The sequence below is a fragment of the Pan troglodytes genome, chromosome 12 (genome assembly GCF_028858775.2).
Source record: "Pan troglodytes isolate AG18354 chromosome 12, NHGRI_mPanTro3-v2.0_pri, whole genome shotgun sequence".
Taxonomy (NCBI): domain Eukaryota; kingdom Metazoa; phylum Chordata; class Mammalia; order Primates; family Hominidae; genus Pan; species Pan troglodytes.
In genome coordinates this window covers 24,643,453-24,658,716 of record NC_072410.2, presented here as the reverse complement: position 1 = coordinate 24,658,716, position 15,264 = coordinate 24,643,453, and the positions used below count along the sequence as shown (strand labels likewise).

Genomic DNA, 15,264 nt, shown 5'->3' with positions numbered 1-15,264 from the left:
AGGAGATCCTGAGAACATGTGCCCAAGGTGGTCAGGCTACAACTTAGTTTTATATGTTTTAAGGAGACATAAGATATCAATCAGTACATGTAAGATGTATATTGGTTTGGTCCGGGACAACTTGAAATGATGGGACTTCAGCTTATAGGTGGATTCAAAGATTTTCTGATTGACGGTTGAAAGTGTTAAGTTATTACCTGAAGACCTGGAATCATAGAAGGGATTGTTTGGGTTAAGATAAGGGGTTGTGGAGACCAGGGTTTTATCATGCAGATGCAGCTTCCAGGTAGTAGGCTTTAGAGCTCTTATAGGACCTAAAATGGTGCCAGACTCTTAGTTAATTCTCTCCCGGGTCAGGAAAAAGACCTGGAAAGGGAAGGGGATTCTCTACAGAATGTAGATTTTTCCCCACAAGAGACAGCTTTGCAGGGCTACTTCATAGTATGTCAAATAAATATATTTTGGAGTAAAATATTTTGATTTCTTTCAGGGCCTGCTATCTGTCATGTGATGCTGTACTGGAGTCAGGCTGGAATCTGGTGTCTTATTACTGCAGAGAGTCAGTCTTAAGATCTCTGTTTTATCAGTCTTAAGGCCTCTGTTTTAATGTTAATGCTGGTCAATTGTGCCTAAATTTCAAAGGGAGGAGGGTATAAATGAGACATGTCCAACCTCCTCTTCCCATCATAGCCTTAACTAGATATTCAGGTTTACTTTGAAATGCTCTTCGCCAAGAGGAGGGGTCCAGTTCAGTTGCTTGAGGGGCTTAGAATTACATTTTTGGCTCATAGTCTCCAATAAATGCTGTTGAGAAAATGGGATATCCACGTACAGAAGAATGAAATTAGACCCTTATTTCTTACCATATACAAAAATTAACTCAAAATCAATTAAATACTTAAATATGAGAACTGACACTATGAAACTGCTGAAGAAAACATAGGTGAGGCGCTTCAGGACATTGGTACGGGCAAGGCTTTTTGAATAAGATCTCAAAAGCACAGGCAACAAAAGCAAAAATAGAAAAATGGCATTACATTAAGCTAAAAAGCTTCTGCACAGCAAAGGAAACAACAAAGTGAAAAGACAAACTGCAGGATTGAAGAAAATATTTGCAAACTATACATTAGACAAGGGGTTAATATCAGAAACGTAAAAGGAACTCAAACAACTCAATTTCAGGAAACAATCCAATTTAAAAATGGGCAAAAGACCTGAATAGACATTTCCCAAAAGAAGACATGCAAATGGCCAACAGGTATAGGAAGAAATGCTCAACATCACTAATCATCAGGGAAATGCAAATTAAGGAAACAGCTGTAAAGTGAGGAAGAAGCTTGGGGCCTGGAGTTTATAATCTGGGGTTGGAGTGTCCTGGTTCTACTGCTATCTGCTTTATGACCTTGAGCTGGTTGCTTTTCCCTCTCTGACACTGGGTTTCACATGTGGCTCTGAGCACTCAGTGAAATTATCACTGGGAAGTGCTTGATGGAAGCTCTTTTCCACCCTACTCTTAGCAGGTCAGATATGGGGAGGAAAGAGAGGGAGTTAGGTTTCTCTGCTTCGCTGTTGATATGGACTTGGTGCCCTATGTCCCAGCCGCTCTAGCTGTGGCTGAAAGGGGCCAAGGTAGAGCTCAGGCTGTGGCTTCAGAGGGTGCAAGCCTCAGCCTTGGCAGCTTCCACATGGTTTTGAGCCTGCCAGTGTACAGAAGTCAAGAATTGGGGTTTGGGAACCACTGCCTAGATTTCAGAGGCTGTATGGAAACTCCTGGGTGTCCAGGCAGAAGTTTGCTGCACAGGTGGGGCCCTCATGGAGAATTTCTGCTAGGGCAGTGCGGAAGGGAAATGTGGGGTGGGAGCCCCCACACAGAGTCCCTATGGGGCACCGCCTACTGGAGCTGTGAGAAGAGGACCACTGTCCTCCAGAGCCCAGAATAGTAGCTCTACTGACGGCTTTCACTGTACACACCTGGAAAAGCCACAGACACTCAACGCCAGCCCATGAAAGGAGCCAGGAGGGGGACTATACCCTGCTGGCCATTTGCACATCTTCTTTTGGGAAATGTCTATTCAGATCTTTTGCCCATTTTTAAATTGGATTATTTGTTTTCTGCAGTTGAGTTGTTTGAGTTCCTTGTATGTTTCTGAAGTTAACCCCTTGTCTAATATGTAGTTTGCAAATGTTTTCTTCTATCTGATTTTGTCTTTTCACTCTGTTGATTGTCTCCTTTGCTGTGCAGAAGCTTGGGCGCAACTGCCCAAGGCTGTGGAAGCCCACCTCTTGCATCAGCATGACCTGGATATGAGACATGGAGTCAAAGGAGATCATTTTGGAGCCTTAAGGTTTGACTGCCCCGTTGGATTTCAGACTTGCCTGGGACCGGTAGCCCCTTTATTTTGGCCAGTTTCTCCCATTTGGAATGGCTGTGTTTACCCAATACCTGCACCCCCATTGTATCTAGAAAGTAACTAACTTGCTTTTGATTTTACAGGCTCATAGGCAGAAGGGATGTGCCTTGTCTCAGATAAGACTTTGGACTGTGGACTTTTGAGTTAATGCTGAAATGAGTTAAGACTTTGGGGGACTGTTGGGAAGGCATGATTGGTTTTGAAAATGTGAGGACATGAGATTTGATAGGGGCCAGGGGTGGAATGATATGGTTTGGCTCTGTGTTCCTACCCAGATCTCATGTTGAATTGTACTCCCATAATTCCCATGTGTTGTTGGGGGGACCCTGTGGGAGATAATTGAATCATGGGGGGTGGATTCTCCCATACTGTTCTCATGATAGTAAGTCTCACGAGATCTGATGGTTTGATGAAGGGAAACTCATTTCACTTGGCTCTCATTCTCTCTTGCTTTCTGCGATGTAAGACGTGCCTTTTGCCTTCTGCTATGATTGTGAGGCCTCCCCAACCACATGGAACTGAGTCCATTAAATCTCTTTTTGATTGTAAATTACCCAGTCTTGGGTATGTCTTTATCAGCAGCATGAAAACGAACTATTACAACTGTGCACCCTCTGCAAGCAGAAGCAGGCTCTTCTGGCTCTTGGCCTCTCACTGGCAACACTCACCAATTCAGGTGCTGGATTTGGGTGGTGATAAGATGGAAGATGCAGATACAATCCATAAAGCACTGTGTTAAGGACTGAATTGTGTCTCTCCTTCAGATTCATATGTTGAAGTACTAACCCCCAATGTGACTGTATTTGGAGATGGCATCTGTAAAGAGATAATTAAGGTTAAATTAGGTCATAAAAGTAGAACCCTAATCTCATAGAACTGGTGTCCTTATAAGAAGAGACCTCATGAAAGAGATGACAGAGAAAAGGCCATGTGAGGACACGGCTAGAAGGTGACTGTAAGCCAAAGAGAGTGGCCTCACCAGGAACTGAATCAGCTGGCATCTTGACCTTGGACTTCCCAGCCTCCAGGACTGTAAGAAAATAAATATCTATTGTTTAAGCCCCCTAGTCTGTGGGATTTTGTTATGGCAACCTGAGCAGACTAATCCACATGTCTAATGTGGAATCTCAATGCTCTTTTTGCCAATTCTGCCCCACTGAGGAACTAGGAAAGCAGTCCCACTCAAAATTATAAAAGCACAAGCATGAATGATGATTACTAATAAAAAAGACTGTTTTGGAGATTGTCTTCTTTCTACCCTTCTTCATATATGTTTGCTGACCAGCCTGGTGACAGAAGCCATCTGTCAGCCTGCTGTGGAGTCGGGTTGTGAGCACGGTGATACAGGGGAACAGAATCGCATGTCAGCAGTTATCCCAGAAATGCCAGGTTTGCTTCAGATTTTGATTTCCTCCCTATTTCCCCCCCTCAAACAGTGGTGGTGGATCATCAAACAGTATTTTTAGAACTGCTTTGCAGCTTCCCTGTAGAAACCTTTCCTCACTACATGGTTTAATCCTCTCATCTAGCCTTGTTTAAGATCTGCAGAATGCTATATTTGTTTAACTTTATTTGAGATTTTAAGGCTTTTCTGAATGTTGCTCCAAGTAATCTGATGAATGCAGAACTCCAAAATTTATGCCTTAAAAGGCTTAACTACTGATATGTTTGGAGGCTTACTTATTTTCTCCCTTTATTCTAAACCACATAGGGCAGGGCAGCTAAAAAATCCCCTTGGAATTAGTGTCAGAAAGTCCCTTTTTAAAAATTAATAAACTTAAATTTTTTTAGAGCAGTTTTAGTTCACAGACAAATTGAGTGGAAAGTACAGAGAGTTCCTATATGTCTCTTATTTTCACACATAAAGTCTTTTAATTGGGCTATCGTAACTTTCAAGGACAAAAGGACAGTATTCTCCTTTATGGAGAAGTAGTAAGTTTCTTGGCTAGATTGACGGCCTTCAGTGATGGTAGGGGAGGGTGCAAGTGTCTGGCTAACTGACCAGCCTGCAGCTTGAGTGAACCTGAGCCCAGGGTCCAGCAGGGTGTACTTGTGTCCGTGCGTCTGGCGGAGCCATATAAGATGTCAGTGGCAGACTCATATCTAATTCTGGGGGAAACCTTCCCAGTGGTCACAACCTCAGGCCGTGTTGTTCTCCAGAGAGAATGTGTCATTTAATCCTAACTCCTCCTTTTTTAAGATAGTTTTGCCCATGTATCTCATTTGACCCTTAGTAAGGCCTAGTGTCATTTAACTTAGTAACTTGTGGTATACAAAGTCCTCACGCATGCTTTCTTACTTGAGATTGCAGCGAACTTCTAAGGTGGGAATATTATCCCCACTTTATGACATGGGGTGTGAGCTGAGAGCCAGAGGTTCCAACAGCCAGCAGCTGGTTGGTGTCTGATGATCCACCACCACTGTTTGAGGGGGGAAAATAGGGAGGAAATCAAAATCCAGCTGTGGATGGAGATGGCGTGCTGTCCTCCATGCATCCTGCTCCAGGTCCATTGTCTCCCAAAGGGCATGTCTGCTGTTCCAGAGAAAAGTCATTCAGTGATATTTGTGAAAACATATGAATAAAGGAAGACTTTATCCAGGACCATCACAATAGGTATGGGGACCACAGCAAAGGGCTTGCAGTGGTGGGGGGAGATTGGGCTCAACTCCCAATACAGCACGGGCAAGTGGGAATTTGTAGTCTAGGAACAGGGTAGGGGGTCAGTGGATGGGAACTTACTAAGAGGAAACATTGAGAGTAAAGTGGATTCTGGCTAAACCCACCTAACAGGATTCTTGCTAAACTGGCCAGGACAATCAGACATCACCTAGGGAATGGTGGTAGAGGAACCTAATCAGATATTGAGGAGGGGAGGTTTTTGCTAAACTGGCTCAGCAGGGTTCTTTGCTAAAACTGGATTTTACAAAGAAGTGCACAGATGGGCCTAGAAGGTTCAGGAAGCTGACTCTAGTTTGGCCAAGCAGAAAATCTTTGTTACTGCCACTGGTGGAATGGCTGCAAGCCTTATATTTGAAGAGTTAAATTTGTTTTATATATACTTAAATACTTAGCTAGTTTAAAATATTCCATATAGTAAATTTAAGTTAAAAAATGTATTTAGGCCAGGTGCGGTGGGTCAGGCCTGTAATCCCAGCACTGGGATATTTTTGGGAGGCCGGGGCAGGCGGATCACTTGAGGTCAGGAGTTTGAGACCAGCCTGGCCAACATGGTGAAACCTTGTCTCTACTAAAAATACAAAAATTAGCTGGGTGTGGTGGCATGTGCCAGTAGTCCCAGCTGCTCGGGAGGCTGAGGCAGGAGAATTGCTGAGGCAGGAGAATTGCTTGAACCCGGGAGGTGGAGGTTGCAGTGAGTCGGGATTGTGCCACTGCACTCCAGGCTGGGCAACAGAACAAGACTTTGTCTCAAAAAAAAAAATGTATTTAAAGAAAAACCTATGGACCACAGTACAAGGTCGTGGTAGAAGCAATGATTTCCTGAGTGTCAGTAGTTCAGGAAATACTGTAGTAGTATCCATGCTAGCTTCGGGAGGTGACAGTGGAAGTCAAAGTCCTGCCCCTTTCCAGCCTTACTGGTTGTACACAGAATGTTGAGGTCAAGAACCCCCCAGCCCCCCATTCTCTGAACCTTGATGCCCTCACTGAGGCAGGGAGTAATGATTTCCCTATGGTGGGGCAGGCCTTGTTTTTAGGAGCAAATGACAAAACAGAATAAACACCATTGATACCATTTGGGGCACTCCACCAGCACAGAATCATAGACTGGGGGAGGGAGGTGAGGGCTGGAGAAAGGGACCACATCTGGCAGGGGGCACTGAAGTGCCTAGTTTGTGATTTCCCTGGAATTTGATAGTTAAATTAAAACCTGGACCAGGTCAAGAGCCCAGGGGCTCCAACTCTACATCAGTTGCGTTTCCATCACATTTATCTGCGTTTCACTAGTGGTTGAAGAACATGTCTGGCCCCTGCACTGCTGAGCTGAGCAGTGCTGTGAAGCGTTCAGCAGCGTTAGTGTTAGTCTTGGCCTGTGCAGGTTTCTCTGACTGATCCTGTGGGTATCTATGACCTCAGTTATCTTCGTACATCAGTGCCCACCTGCTCCCAGGTACACTGTTCTGGAATGATGTGAATTTGTTCACACCTTCCTAGTGGGTGTGCATCTGGCCATCCAAGAGTCTAGTCCTCACGGAACCCTGGTTATGGGGCCAGATGATAGTCCTGAGGGCATTAGGTGATACCTGTGTTCTCCTGGGCTGGCTGAGTTCTCCAGATGAGAGAGAGCATTCCTTCTGCCAGAGGCCTGCCCACAGTGGCTCTACTGTCAGTGTCCTGGTTTGCATGTACAGAGGCAGGGCCTGAAGTTGGGTGGTAAGTGGGGGCTTGAGGTGGCTTGGAGGCTGTACCTGCTACATGTTGGTTTACAGTTTTTAGTTTTTCTATAGGTTTCTTCCAGTGGGAGATGGGAATACTTCTAAAAAATGAATTCCAAAGTCACATTTTCCCTGATCTCTTTATTTCCCAGCTACCAAGAGTGTTTTAAAAAATGTAAAAGCTCACATAGAGATTTTAATTAGCTTTCACTGTCACTGCTCTTGGTGGTGGTAATTTTACATATGATATGTGACAGGGAGACACTTTGTGAGGGCCTTTGTTCTCAATGTATTCTCTCCCTCTCATAACTCAGATGTAAAATTTGGAGAAAGAGATAATGGTGAAAGTACCTCAACATTGTCTTATTTTCACATTGATATTCCTACTCGTTAGCATTTTCCATGGAAACAGCACCACAACCAGATTAGGAATCTTTCTGGAACAAAGGGAAAATAGTTCTTGTGACTTTTGTGAGCAGTCTCACTACTGCATTGTTTATGGGTGAGGTCACCTAGGAGACCTAGCTCAAAGGCAAAAGATGGCCCTGCTCTAGGGGTTTTATTAATAGACCTGAAATTGCTTGCCCTCTTGAATTACCCAAGTGGTTTTAGTTTCTTTTGTTGTTTTTGAGTTGTTGGATTTTATTTTATATTTGCAGAATCAGTGCTTCCTTCAGAGATAGGGAGTTTGGACGGACTAGGTTTAGTTGTGCTGATGACAAATGGACCTTTAGAACCCCTGGAGACCTCCTGGGACAAACGAGTTGCCCTTTATGTGTTGGTCGTGAATGTTGCCTGTTCGTGTGGTGGTGGGTGCCATCTTGACCCAGCTTTGCCAGGTCTGAGCAGGGGTCTGTCTTTGCTGGTGAGAAGGGATGCTCATTGCAATTCTTGTGGGCAGGTTCCTCCCTGGTTTGCCCCAAGTGAGAAAGAGATTTGTCTTCAAAAGCCCAGTAGGAGAGTCCAAGAGAGTACCAGGACTTTTGAGATTGGTTTGAACAATTGAGATCCTAGGGAGTTCTTCACTGCCTGCAAGCTAAAACCCAGCTCTGTGGTCTGGTGTTAAAGGATCTCCAGAATTGACCTCGTCCTGGCTCTCCAGCCCCATTCTCTGTCCTTGATACACAAGACTTTCCTGTTTCCTGAGTGAGTGCTTGTTGCTGGATGCACCTGTGCCTGTTCCTTTTGAAGTCAGATCAATTCGCACCTCATCTGGATCATCTTTTGCCAGATTTCAAGCTTCTTCCTTGCCTCCCTAGCAGCATGGGGCATGCATCTCATTTTGTCTTGGAGTTGTGTTATCTGAATGTTTTACTCCATCATTAAACTGTTGGATTCTTGCAGGCAGAGATCACTTCTGATTCACTTGTGTGTTCACTGTAAGTGCCTAGCTCAGTACTTGTTGAACAGATGAATGGACAGTTCCAGATTACAGACTCCTTTGGACACTCTCATCAGAAGGCATTTCAGGTCATCAAACCAGGCTTGCTTGACAGGATGACAGAGACTCCTTCTCCTGCAGGCAGGGCTCCTGTCTTCTGCCCTGGTCCCTTCCCTATTAGCCTGATCTTTGCTGGTGGTTGAGAAGAGGTGCCACATGAGAAGAAGGCAGATGTTGCTGTTGAGCATGAAGATGCTGCGTGCCAGTTGGCACTTGTCCCTACATGGTTGAACTTATTCAACCACAGCTCTGGTGGGTAGCTACAGAGCACTGCCCAAGGAAGGGCACGGGCCTCAGAGGCACAGCTTATTGCACTCTTTTAAAAACTGCATTTCTTTTTGAGGTTTCATTATTCCAGCCACTGTCAGCTTCGCAATAAAGAGCTGTGGTCAGGTCACTGTGGAAGAGGCCCATGGAGGACTGCCAGTGGGGGTCCTCCCTCATCAAACACTGAACGCTGAACAACCAGCAACACAGCCGAGTAGCTGAAGCCATAGAACCCTCTCTCCAGGAAGGTCCTATATAAACATCAGGACTGCTTGCTGCCCTTTTGATTTGTTTTAATGAGAATAGGGAAGACTGAAGTCCTTTTGTGTCTCTGCTAAGTGTTCACCCCAACACTGAATGTTTCAAACAGGATTCCATTTTCACAGCTAAAATAAACAGGTTATACACCACTTTGCCAGAGATCTACATGTAGTAAAGTTGCTGAATGTGTGACCACTTTGTGTTTCCATGGGACCTAGAGGACCAAGATGTCTCTCCCTGATTTCAGTTTGTTGTTGAGGAAGCTAGAAACAGCATTGTAACGTTGGTGCTGCCACTTGGAGGCCTTGGGCAGGTCATCCCCAGTCTCCTGGCTTACTGCCTGGTTTCTAAAATAGCATTGTCTTCCCGGCATTTCATTGATCTGTGATGGTTGCTTCACATTTATAGCCCTTTATGGAATTTTGTTGCTACTCAGAAAATTTTTTATTTTCTCGTGAAGCCAATTTTGACACTTGCGAATTAGAAGGCAGGCTTTCCTAGTGCTTAGAAAAATAAACAAAGCCTGCCTGACTCCACTTGTCTGAAGCACGTTATTATTAACTTTCAACTTATTATCAGTTCTGCTCTTAACATGGCGCTGTAGAAGGAAATGGTGTGTGTGGTGTTAATCTTCAGTGCCTCTTCAGGCCCACGTGCCATCCTGCTGAAGGTGCAGGACTGGCAATGGCAAGGGGGTCTACAGCTTTGGCTGGCCTTGACATTCTGCATCATGTGATTGAGCAAGCCTGAGACCATCTTACCAGATTCACTCTAGGCTCTCTGTCTTTTCTTTGTTTTCCCAAAGCTCTGTTAGCATGGACTTTTGAAAGTTGCCTGAATATTAAAGTACTATGCTAATAACTTGCTTTCTAGTAAACAAAACCAAAAGTTGGCTTAATGGTTGCTCACAGACCTGGCATAAACTAGAACACAAAGCTTCCCATTTAGAAAAGGTTCAGGCAGCCTCCTGCTGGGATCTGCCCAACCCCTCTAGGAGGTGGCATGGATGCCCACCTCTTCTTCCAAGGGTGCACTTTGCCTTTAGGTTTGGGGAAAAGTACTGGGCAAGCCTTTGGGACTGTTGTGTCTCATGAGTGGGCTGACCTTGGTGGAGGCTTGCGTTTCCCATGTGGGGCCTGACTTTTTATGTGTCCAGCCAGAGTGATGAGCTCGTTCACTTTCCCTGCAATGCTTCCTTGTTGAACCTGAAAGAGAGGACATGGGAGCTTTTGTAGGAGAGAGAGGACACATGCTTTATTCTTGAACTGTGAGGTGTATGTCACCAGAGAATTGGAGACAGCGGTGACTGTTTCTCAAAACAGCTTGCACACTCTTCCCTTACCAAATCAGGATTGAGTAAAACCTGTTGGTAATAGTAAATAGAAGGAAGTTACAAATAAAACACAGTAGTCATACAAGCAGAGCAGAGGAGCCCTGCTCACAGAGCCAGCCATCACCACAGACGCCTGGGCTTGAGTTGTGTCTTGCTGATTCAGCAGGAGGGTGCATTTCCCCTTCCACTTTCCTGTTGAAATATATTATTTCTGTACAATATTTATAGAATCCCTGTCTCCACCATTAGAAATACAGAATATTCTTGCTTTTTCACTTTGCTATTAGTTGATATTGTTGGCTAGGTTTTGTCTGTTTATCCTGTTCACAAATTTTTGTTTTTTAAACTTTATTTTTTAACTATTTTTGACAGAAACAATAACAATATTTCTTCGAGGGGTTTAATTTCAGCTTAATTTAAGAAAAGAAAATCAAACATGAATGATACAAAAAAGAATCTGCTCTCATCCTAAAGTTCTGCCTTTTGCTTCTCTAGGAAGCCCTGTTTCCTGACTAGAATTTGGTGTTGCTTGATGGGAAAAGCTGGAGATGGAGTCAGAGACTGAGTAACCACAGGAGATGCTTATGAAGACATGGGTGGGGACAGGGCGGGACATAATGAGGAACTCTACAACTGAAAAAGATGATGCCTTTTATTAGCATTTGGTAGTAGTCGAATTAATGTGCTCTGCACTCTCTTCTGCATGTCGGAAAGAGCACTGGACTAGTAAGGCCTGCCTTTAGGTCCTACTTCTGCTGCGGCTGCTGACCTTGAGGGAGCCCCTCTACCATTGTGAGCCTGGCTCCCAGGCATCAAACTAGAATAGCTGTCTCTCCCAGCCCAGCGGCGTGGTGTGAGGACCAGGCGAGTCAAAACGTGGGCAGCATTTGCAAGCTGTGTTGTTGCTGCTCACACTTACATTTCTTCCCCCTTGAGGTTTTTTACCTACAGAGACCTCTAGACAAGGTGTTTCCTCCCATGGAGACCAGATGAGGCAGGTGAGCAGGCAGAAGGCACCTTGGCCTGAGAAGTTCTTGGTCTCCTCCTCTCTTGACCCTCTTCTGTGGATTGGAAACATTGTGAGAAACTACATCCCTTGCTTGCATTGGCAGCAGACACTGTTGAAGTCCTGGGAGAACACGATGCTGTGAACAGACCGAGGGGAGGAATGGTGGCTGCTCCTCACAAGAGGAAGGGGTCCTGGGCACATTTGGACTTTGCCTCCTGGAGTGGCCCACAATGCGGGCACTCCCCTGTGGCAGGGAGGGGGAGTCAAGGAAAGGAACTCAGCATTTTCAGGGCTGCATTTTCACACAGCAAGCCCTAAAGCTGCGTTTGTTTCCTGAAACAATCTTGATTTCATTCAGAGGAGGAAAACGACATTTTGGAGAGTCTGCGGTCTGGGGTGCTTTGATCCTCGTTCACAGTCCAGGGAGGTGTAACCACATCCCCCTCCTCTGCCCTGCTTGGCAACTCACTTTTTTGTGGAATGGTGGCCGCTGGCCACTGCTGTTTTGACCAAATAGCTGGGTGGACCCTGAAGGGGCCATTCTGGCCATTTCTGGCCTCAGGCTGGGTGACGGTAGAGGATGTAGTGTCAAGGTTATGCGTGACTGATCCTTTCTGTAAAACAGCCCATCCCATCCCTCACATTAAAGGAATATAAACCCGAGTTCATTTGTGTTGGGGTTTGCTTGTGTTAATTTATAGATCACTTTTTTTCTAATTGTTTAAATGTTCTAAACAAAAGAGTTTATGACTAATTATGTGTTTATGTTGTGTGTCTGATACAATGTAAAGCCATCTAGTTAACATGAGAGTTATTTGACCATTCTGTTTAAAGTTTAAGAAACACCTGCTGTAGGGAAATCTCCATTTGGTTACTGAAAGTTGTGATGGATTGAAGGGGTGGTGGTGCTCCACTGCTTTGTGGGAGCTTTCTCCCACCCAAGCTCATGGGTAGTGTTGAAGCCCCCATGCTACAACGTGACCCCCACCCCCAGCCTGGGGGGCCTGGCTCAAGCTGGAGAGAACTGGGAGAGCACCCATGCAGGCGGCCTCTGGTGGCTGGAGCTGGAGAGTTTCAAGTTGGGGGCTGTCTCCGCTCCCACCATGTGGACTGGCTCATTTGCAGAGTGGGAGGATGATGGACATGGGTAAGCAGAGGGGAAGGGCCACATTTGCTGCCAGCCTTGGAGTCAATGGGCCAGCTCAGCCATGTTCCTGCTGAGGTGTTTAGCTCAGCCCAGACTCCTGAGACAAATACGCCTTTCTGCCTAAGCTCACCCCCCTGCACAGCGTCCTGGCTGCTCTATATAGTGTCTTAGCCAGGCTAGCAGGAGTTCCCATGACTGTCCTCACCATGATGGCATGGTCACTGCATCCCCTGGGTTAAGGGGGTGGGTGGTGAGGGCATGGGGTGAATGCAAAACACTGTACGGCAAGGCAAAGGACATTGCTGTGGCTGGGATGTGGGCCGCCCACTTTGCATTCTGTCCTGAGAAGCCATGAGCAGCTGCAGCCACACCTCTCCTCAAAGGGAAGAAGGAGAGAAGCAGAGCTCGGGTTAGAGGCTGTTCTAGCGGCTGGGGCAAGTCAGGGTCCAGCTTCCAGGTGGCCAGCTCTGGGCAAGGGAAGCAGGAGCAGGCACCAGGCCAGGCCTGACAGCTTTGTGTTTGGGTGGAAGAAGAAAAGGGAAGAGAAATCACCATCTTTGGCAATGAATAAGGCACACCCAGCCTGCTTTGGGGTTTAGAGCCTCCTGCACTCCCGCCTCCACCATAGAGGAGCCAGACTGGGTTCATGCTCCACAGTCTTCCAGCTGCGTCTCCTGGAATGAACCTTTGAGTAACAACTCTGAGTGAGTGATGATACCCCCCTTATTGTGGACCCACACTCAGAGATAAGCCCAACTCACAGGTCACGGGGAAGCCCGTGTCCTTATCTCTTCAGTTCCCGGCCCTCTTGGAGCAGCATGTCTCCTTTGATGAGGGGATTGAAATACTGGATGCTTTCCTCGGTCCTTTCATACACTTATTCAGAAATTTATGTGGCACGCTGGAAGGCCTTCCTGGACAACAGACGGGCAAACTTTCAGTTAATTGTGTGAGGGCTTCAAGTGGTTTCAAGTGACAATGGAGTAAGAAATGAGACTTGTCAAAGTCCTTGCCTGTTGTAGGAGAGAGAACCGCGCTGCTCCTGGTGCACGCTGACTGCAGTCCTAACCACGCAGCTCTGAAAGCAGACCGCCATGTACAGTGTTCCTGTTGTCTTTGTCTGTGGTATTGTGAAATTGATGTGGTAATCAAATGACGAATGAGGCCTGGTGCGCGGGAGTGAGAGGGGTCATGTGTGGGAACACTGGGTTGATTCACCTCAAGAAAAAGCCCCAGAATCCCTGGCTGCAGAACCCAGGGGTGCCGCTGCCTGGAAAGGACAGAGTAGCAAGCCAGCCCCTCACCCAAGGGAAGGCTTCAGAAGAGGCTTGGCCCCCACCATTGTGGCCCTCAGGTTGTCTACCATTCATCTTTGTTACACTTTGTGATGTAGCTCTGGACCAAGCCTCTTATCATCTTTGTATCCCTAAGGCCTGCTCCATAATAGACCCTCAACTGTTTGTTAAAGCAGGAGTCCACAGTCCCCGGGCTGCAGACCAGTACTGGCCTGTGGCCTGTTAGGAACTGGGCTGCACAGCAGGAGGCGAGTGGCAGGCATTACTGCCTGAGCTCCACTTCTTGTCAATCAGCGGTGGCATTAGATTCTCGTAGGAGCGCAAACCCTGTTGTGAACTGCGTATGTGAGGGATCTGGGTTGCGTGCTCCTTATGAGAATCTAACTAATGCCTGATGATCTGAGGTGGAACAGTTTTGTCGCGAAACCACTCCCCTTGACCAGCCCCCCAAAATTGTCTTCCACAAAACCAGTCCCTGGTGTCAAAAAGGTTGGGGACTGCTGTGTTAAAGAGATTGCCAGTTTACAGAGAAGAAATAGCATGAGGTGCAGAAGCAAGAAATTGGAGGTGCTGAAGAAAGAGTGGCTGAAGTGTGTGGTGTGGAAGGCAGTCGGCAGATCCCCGCCCACCCCAGACTGCTCCTGGCACCTCCCAGACATTGCGCTTGTGATTATTGACACATCTCACTCATCTCCCAGATTGTGAGCACCTGTTTTGCTCAGCACAAACCTTTTAAAGCACTTTTTTCAGGCAACTTATTTTCAAACTGCTTCTTACAGAAAATCCCCTGAATGTTCATGGTATATGGGTGAACCACAAGGAGCTGAGCTGCAGTTGTAAACTGGGCTGTCCCAAAGACCTCCAGGAGAAGCTGGGAACCAAGAAGGACATAAAAGAAGTGAGGGAATTGCCTGCCTTGTTATCTGAGGAAGGGCAGTCCCAGAGAGGGTGGCTGATGCAAAGGCCACACCAGATAAAAGTCTAAACAGCAAAGAGGCCAGGGCAGGAGCAGGATGAAGACACTGCTAGGAGGTTCACAGGCCCCGTCATTGCTGTTGGAGACAGACTGTGAGGACTGTGGGAGGGACGCTGGTCAAATTCCCAGGGTATGGGAGTTGGGGTACTAAGGGAGTTGAAGTCGTACTTATGGGGAAGATAGAGCTAATAGAGTTGTCAATGGATTGGATGTGGGATGTGAGAGGAGGAGGAGGCCAGGATGTTATTTCTTGCCTGGAGCAAGTGGAAGGACAGAACTCCATCTACTGAGATGGGAAACCTTGAGGGGCTGGTGAGGTGAAAGAGGAAGGCTGGAACGGTCTGGGCTTGTTCTGCTCCTAGAGCATCCTCCTCTGCCCTCTTGTTTACAGGGATATCCATGTCCCTATCCAAGGTATCTCAGTCAGTTCAGGCTGCTATAACAAAATAACGGAGACTGGTAAACAGCAGAAATGTACTTCTTAGACCTGTGGATGTTGGGAAGGCGCTGGCATTTAGGGTCTGCTGAGGGCCTTCTTGCCATGTCCTCACATGACAAAAGGTGAAGGGCAAAAAGGGCCTACCTAGTTCCCTCCAGCCCTTTTGTACAGCACTAATCCCACCAATGAGGCCAGAGCCCTCAGGGTCTAATCACCTCCCAAAGGCCCCGCTTCTTAATACTATCACATTGATGGCTACATTTCAACATAGGAATTCTGGGGGACACATTCAG

The 15,264-nt window shown here is 46.5% G+C and overlaps 1 protein-coding gene across 23 annotated transcripts in view; it reads left to right on the top strand.

The window, feature by feature from the left end:
* INPP4A (inositol polyphosphate-4-phosphatase type I A) overlaps positions 1 to 15,264 on the top strand; it is a 146,485-nt gene that overhangs the window by 50,737 nt on the left and 80,484 nt on the right. The window contains exon 1 of one of the 23 annotated variants that reach the window (XM_054678683.2): positions 2,321 to 2,345. The exons of the other annotated variants lie outside the window; for them this stretch is intronic. The gene's annotated coding sequence lies outside the window, so the exon portion shown is untranslated. Of the gene's footprint in view, positions 1 to 2,320; positions 2,346 to 15,264 lie in introns of those variants that run through there. 23 annotated transcript variants of the gene reach the window in all.